This window comes from Felis catus, chromosome B1, assembly GCF_018350175.1.
Source record: "Felis catus isolate Fca126 chromosome B1, F.catus_Fca126_mat1.0, whole genome shotgun sequence".
Classification (NCBI taxonomy): domain Eukaryota; kingdom Metazoa; phylum Chordata; class Mammalia; order Carnivora; family Felidae; genus Felis; species Felis catus.
In genome coordinates, this window is record NC_058371.1 from 119,213,900 (window position 1) to 119,227,667 (window position 13,768).

The 13,768-nt window shown below is 37.2% G+C and overlaps 1 long non-coding RNA gene across 2 annotated transcripts in view; it reads left to right on the forward strand.

Annotated features, from left to right (window-relative positions):
• LOC102901174 overlaps nucleotides 1-13,580 on the forward strand; it is a 44,048-nt gene extending 30,468 nt beyond the window's left edge. Inside the window, exon 4 of one of the 2 annotated variants that reach the window (XR_002156162.3) lies at nucleotides 13,415-13,580. This is a non-coding gene — a long non-coding RNA (uncharacterized LOC102901174). Of the gene's footprint in view, nucleotides 1-8,478; nucleotides 8,534-13,414 lie in introns of those variants that run through there. The other variant, XR_440132.4, reaches the window with a different exon arrangement.
• The last annotated feature ends 188 nt before the right edge of the window (nucleotides 13,581-13,768 follow it).

Here is a 13,768-nt window from a genome sequence, read left to right on the forward strand (position 1 = left end):
GGAGGGGCAGGGCAGTACTGGTGGGCACCATTTTTCTTGCCCTCTTTCAGCTTAGCTGGACGACGGTTGTGTGAGCCAGTTCTGATACTCTCCATCTGTCCTGAGAACACTACTTGCTCCTCCCCAGCATTTCCCTACAGACCCGTCCGGTCCAATCTGCACCACACCTGGCAAGCAGCCTCAGTTGTTTTTTGGGGTTTGTTAATTGGTTGGTTGGTTGGTTGGTGGTTGGTTGGTTTTTAAGATTTTATTTGGGTAACTCTATACCCAACATGGGGCTTGAACTCACAACCCCTAGATCAAGTCACATGCTCCACCAACTACCAATGCCCTTCCAGAGCAAGTTCTGCCCCAGGGAGGTGGAGTGCTAGCCCCACTCACCAGCATGCCCACCAAAGGTGGAGGTGAGACTCTTAGACTTCTACACTAGAACTAACCCTATCTACCAGCACACCCACTACAGCCAGATCTCATAGCTGCACAGGGGTCCACCCCTACCCACCAGTACACCCATAAGTAGTCATGGCTAATCACTGCAGCCAGCCAGGCTGGAGGCCAGACCTGCCCACTAGCATGCCTGCAGCAGTCATGCCAAGTCACAACAGGAGGGTGAATGCAGTCCACAGAGGGGACATCCTTGGATTACCTGGTTCTGGTGACCAGAGAGGATTGTGCTACTGGGCCCCACAGGACACCTTCAACATAAGGCCACTACTTTCAAGATCAGGAGACAGAGGAATATGTTCCAAACAAAAGAATAAGGCAAAACCTGAGAAAGAGAACTAAACAAAATAGAGATAAGGAATCTATCTGATAAGGAGTTCAAAATCATGCTCATAAAGATGCTAACCAGATTTGAGAGAAGTATATGAGCTCAGTGAGAACTTTAACAAAAACTTCAAAAAAAAATCAGAGCTAAAGAATACAATAACTGAAATGAAAAATACACTAGAGGGAATCAACAGCAGATTAGAGAATACAGAAAAATGGATCCGTGATCTGGAAGACAGAGTAATGGAAAGCACCCAAGCCGAACAGTAAAAACAAAAAAGATTTAAGAAAAAAAAAAAGACAGGTTAATGGACTTCTAGGACAACATCAAGTATACTAACATTCATATTATACAGGCCCCAGAAAAAGAGAAAGGGGCAGAAAACAATTTGAGAAAACAACAGCTGAAAGCCTCCTTAAGTTTAAGGGGGATGAAAACAGACACCCAGGTCTAGGCTATACAGAGAACCTCAAACAAGTGAGCGCAAGGCAGTCCACACCAAGACACATAATTAAAATGTCCAAAATTTGGGACACCTGGGTGGCTCAGTAAGTTAAGCGTCTGACTCTTGATGTCAGCTCAGATCATGATCTCAGAGTCATGAGACTGAACCCTGCACTGGACTATATGCTGGCATGGAGCCTGCTTAATATTATCTGTCTCCCTCCCTCTGTTCCTCACCCACTCAGGCACATGCATGCACTCTCTCTCAAATAAATAAATAAAATGTCCAAAATTAAAAATAGAGAATCTTAAAAGCAGCAAGAGAAAAACAAATAGTTACATACCAGGGAAACCTCATAAGCCTATTACTTGGTTTGTCAGCAAAAATTTGCAGGCCAGAAGGGAGCAGCACTATATATTCAAAGTGCTCAAAGGAAAAAACCTATAACCACGAAGACTCTACTGGGCAAGGTTATCATTCAGAATTGAAGGAGAGATAAAGAGTTTCTCAGATAAACAAAAGTTAAAGGTCAGCACCACTAAACCAGCCTTACAAGAAATGTTAAAGGGAATTCCATAAGCAAATAAGAAAAGGCCACAACTAGAAGAAAATTGTAAAAGGAAAAAATTCCACTTGTAAAAGCAAACACATAGTAATGGTAGTAGATCAATTATAAAGAAAGAGCTGGGGGCGCCTGGGTGGCTCAGTCGGTTAAGCGTCTGACTTCAGCTCAGGTCACGATCTCACAGTCCGTGAGTTTGAGCCCCGCGTCGGGCTCTGTGCTGACAGCTCAGAGCCTGGACCCTGTTTCCGATTCTGTGTCTCCCTCTCTCTCTGACCCTCCCCCGTTCATGCTCTGTCTCTCTGTCTCAAAAATAAATGTCAAAAAAAAAAAAATTTTTTTTTAAAAGAAGAAAGAGCTGGTTCTCTGAAAAGCTAAAATTGATAAACCGTTAGCCAGACTCATCAAGAAAAAAAGAGAAAGAACTCAATATCAGAAACAAAGGGGATGTTTCAACTGACACCACAGAACTACAAAGGATTGAGACTACTATGAAAAATTATATGCCAACAAATTGGACAACCTAGAAGAAATGGATAAATTACTAGAAACATACAGTCTCCTGAGACTGAAGGAGGAGAAAATCTGATTACTACTAAGAAAATGGGATCAGTAATAAAAAAAATTCCCAACATACAAAAGTCCAGGATCAAATGGCTTCACAGGTGAATTCTACCAAACATTTAAAGTTTATTTATTTATTTATTTATTTTGAAAGAGAGCACATACTCACATGTGCACACGAGTGGGGAAGGGGCGGAGAGGGAGAGAAAGAATCCGAAGCAGGTTCTGCCCTGTCGGCACGGAGCCCGATGTGGGGCTTGAACTAATGAACAGTGAGATCATGACCTGAGCCAAAACGAAGAGTCTGATGCTTAACCTACTGAGCCACCCAGGTGCCCTGAATTCTACCAAACATTCAAAGAACTGATGCCTATCCTTCTCAAACTATTCCAAAATATAGATGAGGATTGAATGCTTCCAAATTTATTCTATGAAGCAACAATCATCCTGGTAACAAAACCAAAGACACTACAAAAAAAGAAGTACAGACCAATATTCCTAATGAACATAGATGCAAAAATCCTCAACAAAATTTAACAAACCAAATTCAACAATATGTTAAAAGGACCATTCACCACAATCAAGTAGGATTTATTTTGGGGATTACAGGTTCAATACCTGCAAACCAATCAACATGATATACCACATTAACAATATGAAGGATAAAAATCATGATCATTTCAAAAAATGCAGAAAAAGCCCTGGTCAAAACTCAACATCTGTTCATTATAAACACTCTCAACAAAGTGAGTTTAGAGAGAACACACATCAACAAAATAAATGCCATATTGGAAAAATCCACATCTAACATCATACTTAGCAGTGAAAGGCTAAAAGCGTTCCTCTAAGATTAGGAACAAGACAAGGATGTCCACTCTCACCACATTTATTCAACATAATACTACAAGTCCTAGCCACAGCAATCAGATAAGAAAAATAAATAAAAGGTATCCAAATTGGTAAGGAAGAAGTAAAACTTTCACTATTTGCAGATGACCTGACACTACATATTGAAAACCCTAAAGACTTCACCAAAACACTATTAGAACTAATAAATGGAATCAGTAAAGTTGCTGGATACAGAACCAATATACAGAAATCTGCCACATTTCTATACACTTAGAACAAACTATGAGAAAGACAAATTAAGAAAACAAGCCCACTGATAACTGCATCAAAAAAAGAATAAAATACCTATGAATGAATTTAACCAAGGAGATAAAAGAAGTGTACTCTGCAAATTATAAGACACCAATGAAAGAAACTGGATAAGGCACAAATAAATAGAAAGATGTTCTGTGCTCATGGATTGGAAGAATTAATATTGTTAAAATGTCCATACTTTCCAAAGCAATCTACAGATTCAATGATATCTCTATTAAAATACCAGCAGTATTTTTTACAGAACTAGAACAAACAATCCTTAAATTTGGGTGTAACCACAAAAGACCTCAAATAGCCAAAGTAATCTTGAGAAAAAAGAACAAAGCCAGAGGTATCACAATCCCAGTTTCAAACTGTACTACAAAGCTATAATAATCAAAAGAATATGGTACTAGCACAAAAATGAACACAGAGAATCAATAGAGAGGAACAGAGCCCAGAAATAAATCCACACTTATATGGTCAATTAATCTAAAACAAAGGAGGCAAAAATATACACTGGGGAAAAGATAGCCTCTTCAATAAATGGTGTTGGGAAAACTGGACAGTTAAATGCAAAAGAATGGAACTGGACCACTTTCTTAACAATATACACAAAAATAATGCAAAATGGATTAAAGACCTAAACATAAGACCTGAAATCATAAAATTCCTAAAAGAAACCATAGGTAGTAAACTCGGACTTAAACAATATTTTTCTGGATCTGTCTCCTCAGGCAAGAGAAACAAAAGCAAAAATAAACAACTTGTACTACATCAAACTAAAAAGCTTTTGTAAAGCAAAGGAAACCACCAAGAAGACAAAAAGGCAACCTACTGAATGAGAGAAGATATTTGTAAATGACATATCTGCGAAGGAGTTAATATCCAAAATGTAAAAAGAACGCAAACAATTCAACATAATAATAATAATAGTAATAATAATAATAAAATTTAAAAATAGAGGACCTGAATAGGCACTTTGCTGAAGACATACAGATGGCCAATAGACATATGAAAAGATGCTCAACATCAATAATCATCAAGGAAATGCAAATCAAAACCACAGTAAGACATCAACTCACAGCAGTCAGAATGGCTAGTATCAAAAAGACAAGAAATAATAAGCGTTGGCAAAAATGTGGAAAAAAGGGGATGAATTTCTTTTTTTAATTTTTTTAAGGATTTTTAAAGTTAATTTGATTTTGAGAGAGACAGGTTTAGGTTTATAATCTTGTTGGTACTCTGCGAGTGGCAGGGGAGGAGGGGGGGGGGGGGCAGAGAGAAAGTAGAGAGAGAATCCCAAATAGGCTCCACACTGCCAACTTAGAGTCTGATGTGGGACTCGAACTCACGAACCTCAAGATCATGACCTCAGCTGAAACCATGAGTCAGATGCTTAACTGACAGAGCCACCCAGGCGCCACAGGGAACCATTTTCTTGGTGGGAATGTAAATTGGTACAACAACTATGGAAAACAGTATGGAGAGTTCTCCAAAAATTAAAAATAGAAATACCATATGATGCAGTAATTCCACTTCTGGGTATTTACTCAGGAAAATAAAAACACTAATTTGAAAATATTACACAAAGCTGTGTTTATTGTAGCATTATATACAATAGCTAAGATATGGAAGCACCTGAGTGTTCATCAATAGATGAATGGATAAAGCCCTCCTTCCAATTAAGTTGAGAAAACTGAGTATTAATGGTCAACTTCCTGCCTCTTTCCATTTAAAATTATCTTTGTTTTTACCCATTCTAATCTTCTTCCCTCTAGAGTCTGATGTTTACCCATTGTTCAAAATCAAATACTCAATTTTTTGACCCACAGTCATCTCTTGTGAAGAAAATGACTTCATCTATTAATCTCTCTGTTCTATATCTCATCTCTCTCAGGATTTCCTCCAGGCTATAAATATACTCAAACCTCTCCCATTCTAAAAAAATATCCTCCTTTGACCCTGAGTTACTCTAAACTAATACTCTATCTTCTAATTTCTTCTCATGGCCATGCTCTGCACTTTTTCATTTTCCATTCACTTCACAACATGCTTAAATATAAATTATTGTCAACACTACCTCAATAAAACTGAGTCATCAGTGACAAAATGTAGTTGACAAGTTCCTAACCTTTAGTATATTTAACTTTCTGTACCATTTCACACTTCATATTTTGAGTAGTAGTCAAATATATTTAGAAGAACAAAGTAGGAACTGATGGAAGGAAGGGAAAAGTTGCTTTTAAACTTGAGTACCCAAGGAATTATAAATAGTTGTAGTAGCCAGAATAATGCCTCCCCATGATCTTCTACTCCCACTGAAGATGTTTACATCCCAGTTTCCCTGGAACCGTTGAATATGTTATGTTATATAGCAAGGGGGAATTAAGGTTGTGGATGGAATTAAGGTAGCTAATCATCTGGCCTTCAAGTATGTAGATTTTCCTCGATTATCCATGTAGGCCCAATATAATCATAAAGATCCTTATAAATGAAAGGATGCAGACAAGTGTGTCAGATTAACGTGATGTGAAAAAGACTAACCAGCCACTTCCGGCTTTGAAGATGGAAGGGAACCATGAACCAAGGTGCCGGCAGCCTCTAGAAGTTGGAAAGAGCAAGAAAAGAGATTCTGCCTCAGAATCTCAAGGAAGCAACCAACTCTGCTTATACCTTAATTTTAGAACAGTAGGACCCATTTCAGACTTCTGACCTCCAAATATCTAAGATAACTTTTTTTAAGCCACTAAATTTGTAGTAATTTGTTGTATCAACAGTATTACAATAACTATTTCTAATTTTCCTTTAAAGTACAGTTGAATCTTGTGACTTTTTCTATTGAGTCTGATCTATTGAGTGGGGGCTTGGAAGTGATGATAGGAAGGAAACCAGGTTCAAATAAGAGTTCTTTATCACTGCAACTACTCTCTTGTTGATCTTCATACTTGCTTATAATCATATATGAATACTGACATTCTATTACCAGAATTAAAACCATTATGAAAACTTAACAGGGTGCATACTTGCTTCAGGAAAAAAAGGATAACGTAAGATTGTATTCTTCCCCAAGTGAGGACAGAAAAAGAAAGCTTGTTGGTTTCTGTTAGGGAGCAATTGATAATAGCAGGGGAGAAAAATGTGGGTAAACCAATCTGGCACTAAAAAAAAAAAAAGAAAAGAAGGGAGTCCCAGAGCCAACCCAAACCATACAGTGACGTCTAAGGTTAAATATAGATTCGTTGGCTACCAATCTCCAACTTTCTAAAGCTTTCATCCAACCACTCAATATGATTTTACCTTCAGTCCAATTATTCCTGATCTGTTTGAGTTCTTGCCCTAAGTTATAGGAAGTAACTAACTCCTGTTACTTGAAGGTAGGAGACTTACTAACAAAACAGAAAGGTAGGATGCCTCATTTTGATGGGCAGAGATCACTCCTGCTATATCAACTTGAAACTCTATAGAATATTTTCTCATAGTAACATAAAACATATACAGAGGTTGGATTTAGAGAATGGCCCTAATAGTAATCCTGGAGACAGAATTACTTTCCTATTGCATATTGTGTTCTTAGTTCCAGAACAGGAATGAACCTTAAAATGTACCTAAGCCCTTTCTTTCTCCTTTTACTTTCCCTAAACTTTTTAAAAGTTTATTTATTTATTTTGAGAGAGAGAGAGAGAGAGAGAGAGAGAGAGAGAGAGAGAGAATGCTCGTGTGCAAGCAGGAGAGGGACAGAGAGAGGCTCCCAAGCAGGCTCCCCACTATAGCACAGAGCCCAACTCCAGACTTGAATTCACAGTGAGATCGTGACCTGAGCCAAAATCACAAATTGGACACTTAACCAACTGAGCCAACCAGCACCCCTTTCACTTTAAAATCAAGTTATTTATCTGTCCTACCTGTCTAGCATTTCTTGACTTTACTCAGAGTCACAAAGTCAGACTCAACAAATGTGACTTTAGATGTGACAAAAGGATTTTTATAACCTCTACACCAGTTTTTCTCAAACTAGAATCTTTGAATTCTTTACCAGACTTTTCCCATTTTGTGATTTATTTCATTAATCTATAATAATATAATCATAGTCCAAATCACCCTGATTGCCACTTATAACTAAATACTGCCATGTGATTCCAGAGCCTGTGCTGTGTTTAGATTTTATGATCTTGTTGGTACTGTGTAATAGCACTTGTGTCTCAGGCAAATGAGAACAGAAATAGGTAATAAATGCTTCTTTCTGGCCATATGAAAGTCAAATGACATCAGTGAAAGAATGAACAAGATCTCTTAAAGGTCTAGTAGAGAAAACTGGCCATCATATACGGAACACAACAGTTAGTACAGACAGGCCAAATTTAGAAGAACCTAAACTGTGGCAGATCTGTATTTCTGTTTCAAGAAGCAATTTTTGCAAAAAGTAAAAAGAAAAAAAATCAAGTAGCACATAGATACTAATTTTATGAGTTTATATTTCTCTACATTTAGTATATAAATTTTAGTTTCAAGATGAAGAGGTAAGAGCATAAAGAGTTCATATTAAGAGTTATAAAGATAACTGGAGGAAACTCAAAAATTTGTTTTTTTTCTTTAGGTAAGCTCTGCCCAGTAAACACACTAAATGTACTATGGGTCCTTAGTATTTGCACTACTATTTTAGGTCTTTCCCACAATCACATCTCATCTAGATATTTCAATAGCATCCCAAGTGGTCTCTTTGCCTCTAGTTCTCCACCCCATTGCAGCAAATATGTAACTTTAGTTACATATTTCACATTGCTCTCATAGTTATCTTTTTGTGATTAAAAGACCAAGACTTTTTTAAAATTCAATTCTCCCATCCTTTACCCTTCAGAATAGAATCTGAATTCATTACCATGATATGTTAAGGCACTCAATATATCCAGCCTTATCTTTCAACTGTTTTGTCTCATTCATTCTTTTTAAGGTTTTTTTTTTTTTTTAATGTTTTATTTATTTTTGAGACAGAGAGAGACAGAGTGTGAGCAGGGGAGGCGCAGAGAGAGAGCGAGACACAGAATCCAAAGCAGCCTTCAGGCTCTGAGCTGTCAGCACACAGCCCGACGCAGGACTCAAACCCACAAACCTCGAGATCATGACCTGAGCCGAAGTCGGACGCTTAACCAACTGAGCCACCCAGGCGCCGCCCCCCCTTCTCATTCATTCTTTCCTCTGCCCTCCCCAAACCCCTTAGAGTACTTGCCAAACTTGTAGTTTCCAAAACTTACCAGGTCAAGTTCTCTGAGACTTTGCATTGTTCCCTCTGTGTAGGCGACTTCCTGTTTCCCCCCCCCAGCTATGATTTTGTTTAAAAACAATTCTCTTACATATAGACATTTTCCCTGAGCACCCCCAGTTAAATTAGATACATTAAAATTACTCTATGCATGCATTTATGTCATCACATTATGGTGACTATCTGATCCTTAATGGTCTCCCCAATTGAAAGACTTTCTTAAAGGTGACATCTGGATCTTTCATCTATGTATCTTCAACATCTAGCTCAGTGCCTTGCATATAATAGGCATTCAATATATTTTTAAAAGTTAACAGGAATATGGGAGTAATTTATCAATAGATCTCTATTGCATTAACATTCTTCAGCCTAAACCTTCACTTAGGGAGAAACCTCCCCACTTGGCCCAGTCAAATCCAAATATCACTGACTGACAAACTGTAGGAGTCTCAGTCTTGCCTCAACCTACATCAAAAGCAGTCCCATATTATAAATGGATGTTTTTTTAAAGCTATAAATAAGAAGGCTTTTGGAAGGCAGAATGTACTATCATGTGAACAATGTTACAGTGACTAAATTTCAAGCTAGCAAGTACAGAAATGGCAATGAAGTTGTATAAAACTGAACCACCATGGTAGTAGCTGGAATTCTGTGCTCTAGGGCAGGAGATCTTACAGTGCTTGAACAAAGAGGAGAAAGAAAAATATATATATCCTTATTTCTTGTTTCCTTAAGAATAGTTTTAATTTGCCTTTGACATTTTTCTTCCCACTTTTCTATGGAAAACCTGTCTCATACTGTTCTCTTACAAAGTATGTATATGGTAAAGCCCAATCTCATTATAGTTAACTTTTGAGATTAAATATGCTTTGATGATGGGATATCTCTGAAACTGTCACATTTCTTCAACACCACATAAGCCAAATTCTTTAAGGTTTTTTTTAGATGTAGTGAAATGTTTCTTAATAAGTTTCATTCTTTTAGTGCCATGTTAAGTCACTGTTTCTGTGCAATGAAAAATCAACAGGTAGTAATGTATGTTAAAACCTAAAAGTTTCACATAAGTGGCTCCATTAAGTCACTTAGATATGATATAGATCAGATCCATCAGAACCACTATGCACAGCATAATTCTTTAATAAGAGTGTATTAACTTCTTAAAGAATTCTCACATAGATTTATTTAAATAATCAAATCCAATACTGTAAACACTGATCATTTCTGGTCTAAATCACACTCTATTTCTGTTTCCTTTGCATTTTTTACATTGTTATTGAAGCAACAAAGATTATAGTTATTGTTGGGAAGTAATATTAATTCAAATTACATATTTTAAGTACTGATAAAGTTAATTTGTAATTTGTATACTGGGATCCACAAAATGGAGGCTACCTAAGTGGCCTGGCCCACATCACAAATGTAAACCTAAGCCAGTCTGCATTTACAAAAACACCTGTTGCCTTTAGATTTTTTACATTGTTATTGAAGCAACAAAGATTATAGTTATTGTTGGGAAGTTAATATTAATTCAAATTACATATTTTAACTACTGATAAAGTTAATTTGTGTACTGGGATCCACAAAATGGAGGCCACCTCAGTGGCCCAGCCCACATCACAAATGTAAACCTAAACCAGTCTGCATTTACGAAAAACACCTGTCAGGGAAACCTAGCATATGCCAATCACAATCCTTCAAGTCAGCTTTAGCTCTAGCTTACCTTACCCTAGAACACAGGACCTGTTAGCCTTACAAGGAAATCCCCAACCTCCTAGCCAATCATGCCATTTTCATCTTGCTGCTCTAATACTTTGTAAAACTGGCTCCTGCCCAAAATCCTCTCAGAAGTGGGGGTAGTATATTCCCCAATCCATGGATTGTTTCCTTTCAATAAGGACATCAAACTTGTTACTAAACTGTTTTAGTGTTCTCATTTGATACTACCTAATCCTCAAAATCCTTATCTAGACGATTTACCCAATTTTCAACCTAACTTGATTTCATTTGAAATTTTAAAGAAAAATTTTTATCTATTTAGACTATTTGTAATTTCTGGCCATAATTATGAAGTTTTATTTTCAAGGAAATACAATGTATTTCAAGGATATACAAAATTAATTATAAATTAATTTTTAATCACTGTTTTATTAAATAAGATTGATGAAAATACCACCAAATTAAAAACTAATTAACAGCAAAGGCTTATTATTATATTAAAATCTAATCTAAATTACACTGTATTGAAGGAAAAACCGCTTGTTGACTAAGTTTTTCACCTTATACAAGGCTGCTGTATCTCATTTATCATCAGTAATCTGAGAGGCACTGAGATATTGAAAAATTTTTAGTAATAAGCTTTCAGAGTGATTTCACATTTGGTTCTAATTAATATTTTTATTATTTTTTAAAACGTTATTTATTTTGAGAGAGAGAGCATGTGCACAAGCAGGGGAGGGGTAGAGAGAGAAGAAGAGAGAAAGAATCCCACGTAGTCTCCACACTGAGAGTGTGAGGCTTGAACTCACAAACCTTGAGATCATGACCTGAGCTGAAATCAAGAGTTGGACAGACATTTAACCGACTGAGCCACCCAGACGCCCGTCTAATTTCTTTCTAAAAATCTACATTGAAATAATTCACATACCATAAAATTCTTTTGAAGTCTACAATTCCGTGAGTTGCAGCATATCTATAGAGTTGCATAACCGTCATCATTATCCAATTTCAACATATTTCATCACCTCCCCCCAAGACCCTATACTCATTTAGCAGTCACTCCCCATTCCCCCTGCCCCTAGCCCCTTGCAGCCAGTAATCTACTTTGTCTCTATTTGCCTTTTCTAGCAATTTCCTATAAATGGAATGATAAAATATGTTGCCTTTGTTTCTGGGTTTTTTCACTTCACATTTTCAAGCCTCAAGACACATGTTGAAATACGTATCGGTATTTTGTTCTTTTTTTTAATGTTTCTACTTATTTGAGAGAGAGAGAGTGAAAGCAAGTAGGGAGGGGTAGAGAGAGAGAGACAGAATCTGAAGCAGGCTCTAGGCTCTAAGCTGTCAGCACAGAGCCCAATGGTGGGGGGTGGGGGGGGCTTGAACTCACAAACTGTGAGATCATGACCTGAGAAGTTGGACGCTTAACCAACTGAGCCACCCAAGCGCCCCTGTTCTTTCTTATTAATACTATTCCATAATAAGGATATACCACATTTTATTTACCCATTTATCAGCTGGTGGGACTTTTGGTCGTATCCACTTTTTAGCTATTATAATGTTACTCTGAAGATTCACGTATACAAGTTTTTATGTGAAAATGCTGAAATGTATTTTTAGCTCAAACATTAGTGCATGGTTTACTATGTACCAAACACCAGCTTAAAAAAAAAAATTTAACATTTACTTATATTTGAGAGAGAGAGACAGAGAGAGTGTGCACAAGTGGGGGAGGGACAGAAAGACATGGAGACAGAATCTGAAGCAGGCTCCTGGCTCTGCACAGAGCCTGATGTGGGGCTCAAACTCATGAACAGCGAGATCATGACTTGAGCCATTAACCGACTCAGCCACCCAGGCACTCCAAACACCATCTTAATTTAAGGTCGAAATGATGTTCTTAGCATAAAACAGTTCCCTAAACCACATCAACTTGTCTTGATCATAAAATGAGATTTTGAACAAAGTATAGAGAGGAGTAATTTAATTTTTATGCGAACAATATGAAGTAACATTTGGTTGACTTGGTTTCCAAATCACCTATTACAAGCAGAATATGTAAACATACATTCTGAATATAAAATCTGGACTACAACATTTACAATTTAATTAAGCTAATAAAATGGCATACACTGTGTTAGAGCCAGTATCCCTAACACGTTATAAAATTCCATGATAAAGTTACAGAAATCTGAAAACAGACTCAACATTAATAAACATATGTACCAATCTATATTAAATATATTTATTCACACATAAATTTTAATTAACCCTGGTACTGAAGTTTTTATAATTATGTGGTTTCAATGATACATTCACATATTAGTTTTGGGATTTTGGGGTGATGGTGAGGTTCAGAGCTGACAGCCAAGAAAGAATTCTTGAAGATGTCTTTAGTGCAAAAAGGTGATTTTATTAAGGCACAGGGACAGGACAGAAAGAGCTGCACTGGGACTGTGAAGAGTGACTGGTTATATACCTTCAGATGGGGCGTGGGTTAGGGACAGCATAAGGCTCTAAGGAATTTTGGAAGCAAGGTTTCCAGGACCTTGAGGGGCTAGTTGTTGTTAGGAAAACATCATGTATTACTATTTAGTAAAACCTCAGTCATGAGACCCTTCAGATGTACATCAGGGGCCATATGCTTGGAGTATAACTGCCAACATATACTGGGGGTTAAGTATAAAGGAGGTTTGCAAAGGAATTTTTATGTGTTTAAAGAGACACACAGGAATCCTGTGGCAGGGGTGGCGGTGGGGGTGGGGGTACAGAAGTACACAAGTATTAAATCCTGACTCTACTACTTAATAATTTTATGAGCTTGAGTGTTTCATCTATATAATGGGTATTTGATGAGATAATGAATTAAGAGACCCCATACATAGTGCTTCAAGTAACAATTATTAACACTTATTTTTAAGAAATTTACACAGTATTTTAATTTCATTGTAGGTTATTATTTTAATTTTGCACTTCTTCCACCACATCTTATTTGCAAAGGCGTGTAATAAATAAAAGTGATACAGTAAAACCTAAGTTACCAGAATGCTTGGGAAATGAGTCATCTGGATAGGTAAGTTTTCCATAGGGTACGTTTATACGCATAGAAAAAAAAAAAATCAACGAATGGGATAAAACTATTTCCTAAACCTATTATGTACTTCCATGCATTCTTAATAAGAATATACTGGTAACGGGGCGCCTGGGTGGCGCAGTCGGTTAAGCGTCTGACTTCAGCCAGGTCACGATCTCACGGTCCGTGAGTTCGAGCCCCGCGTCAGGCTCTGGGCTGATGGCTCGGAGCCT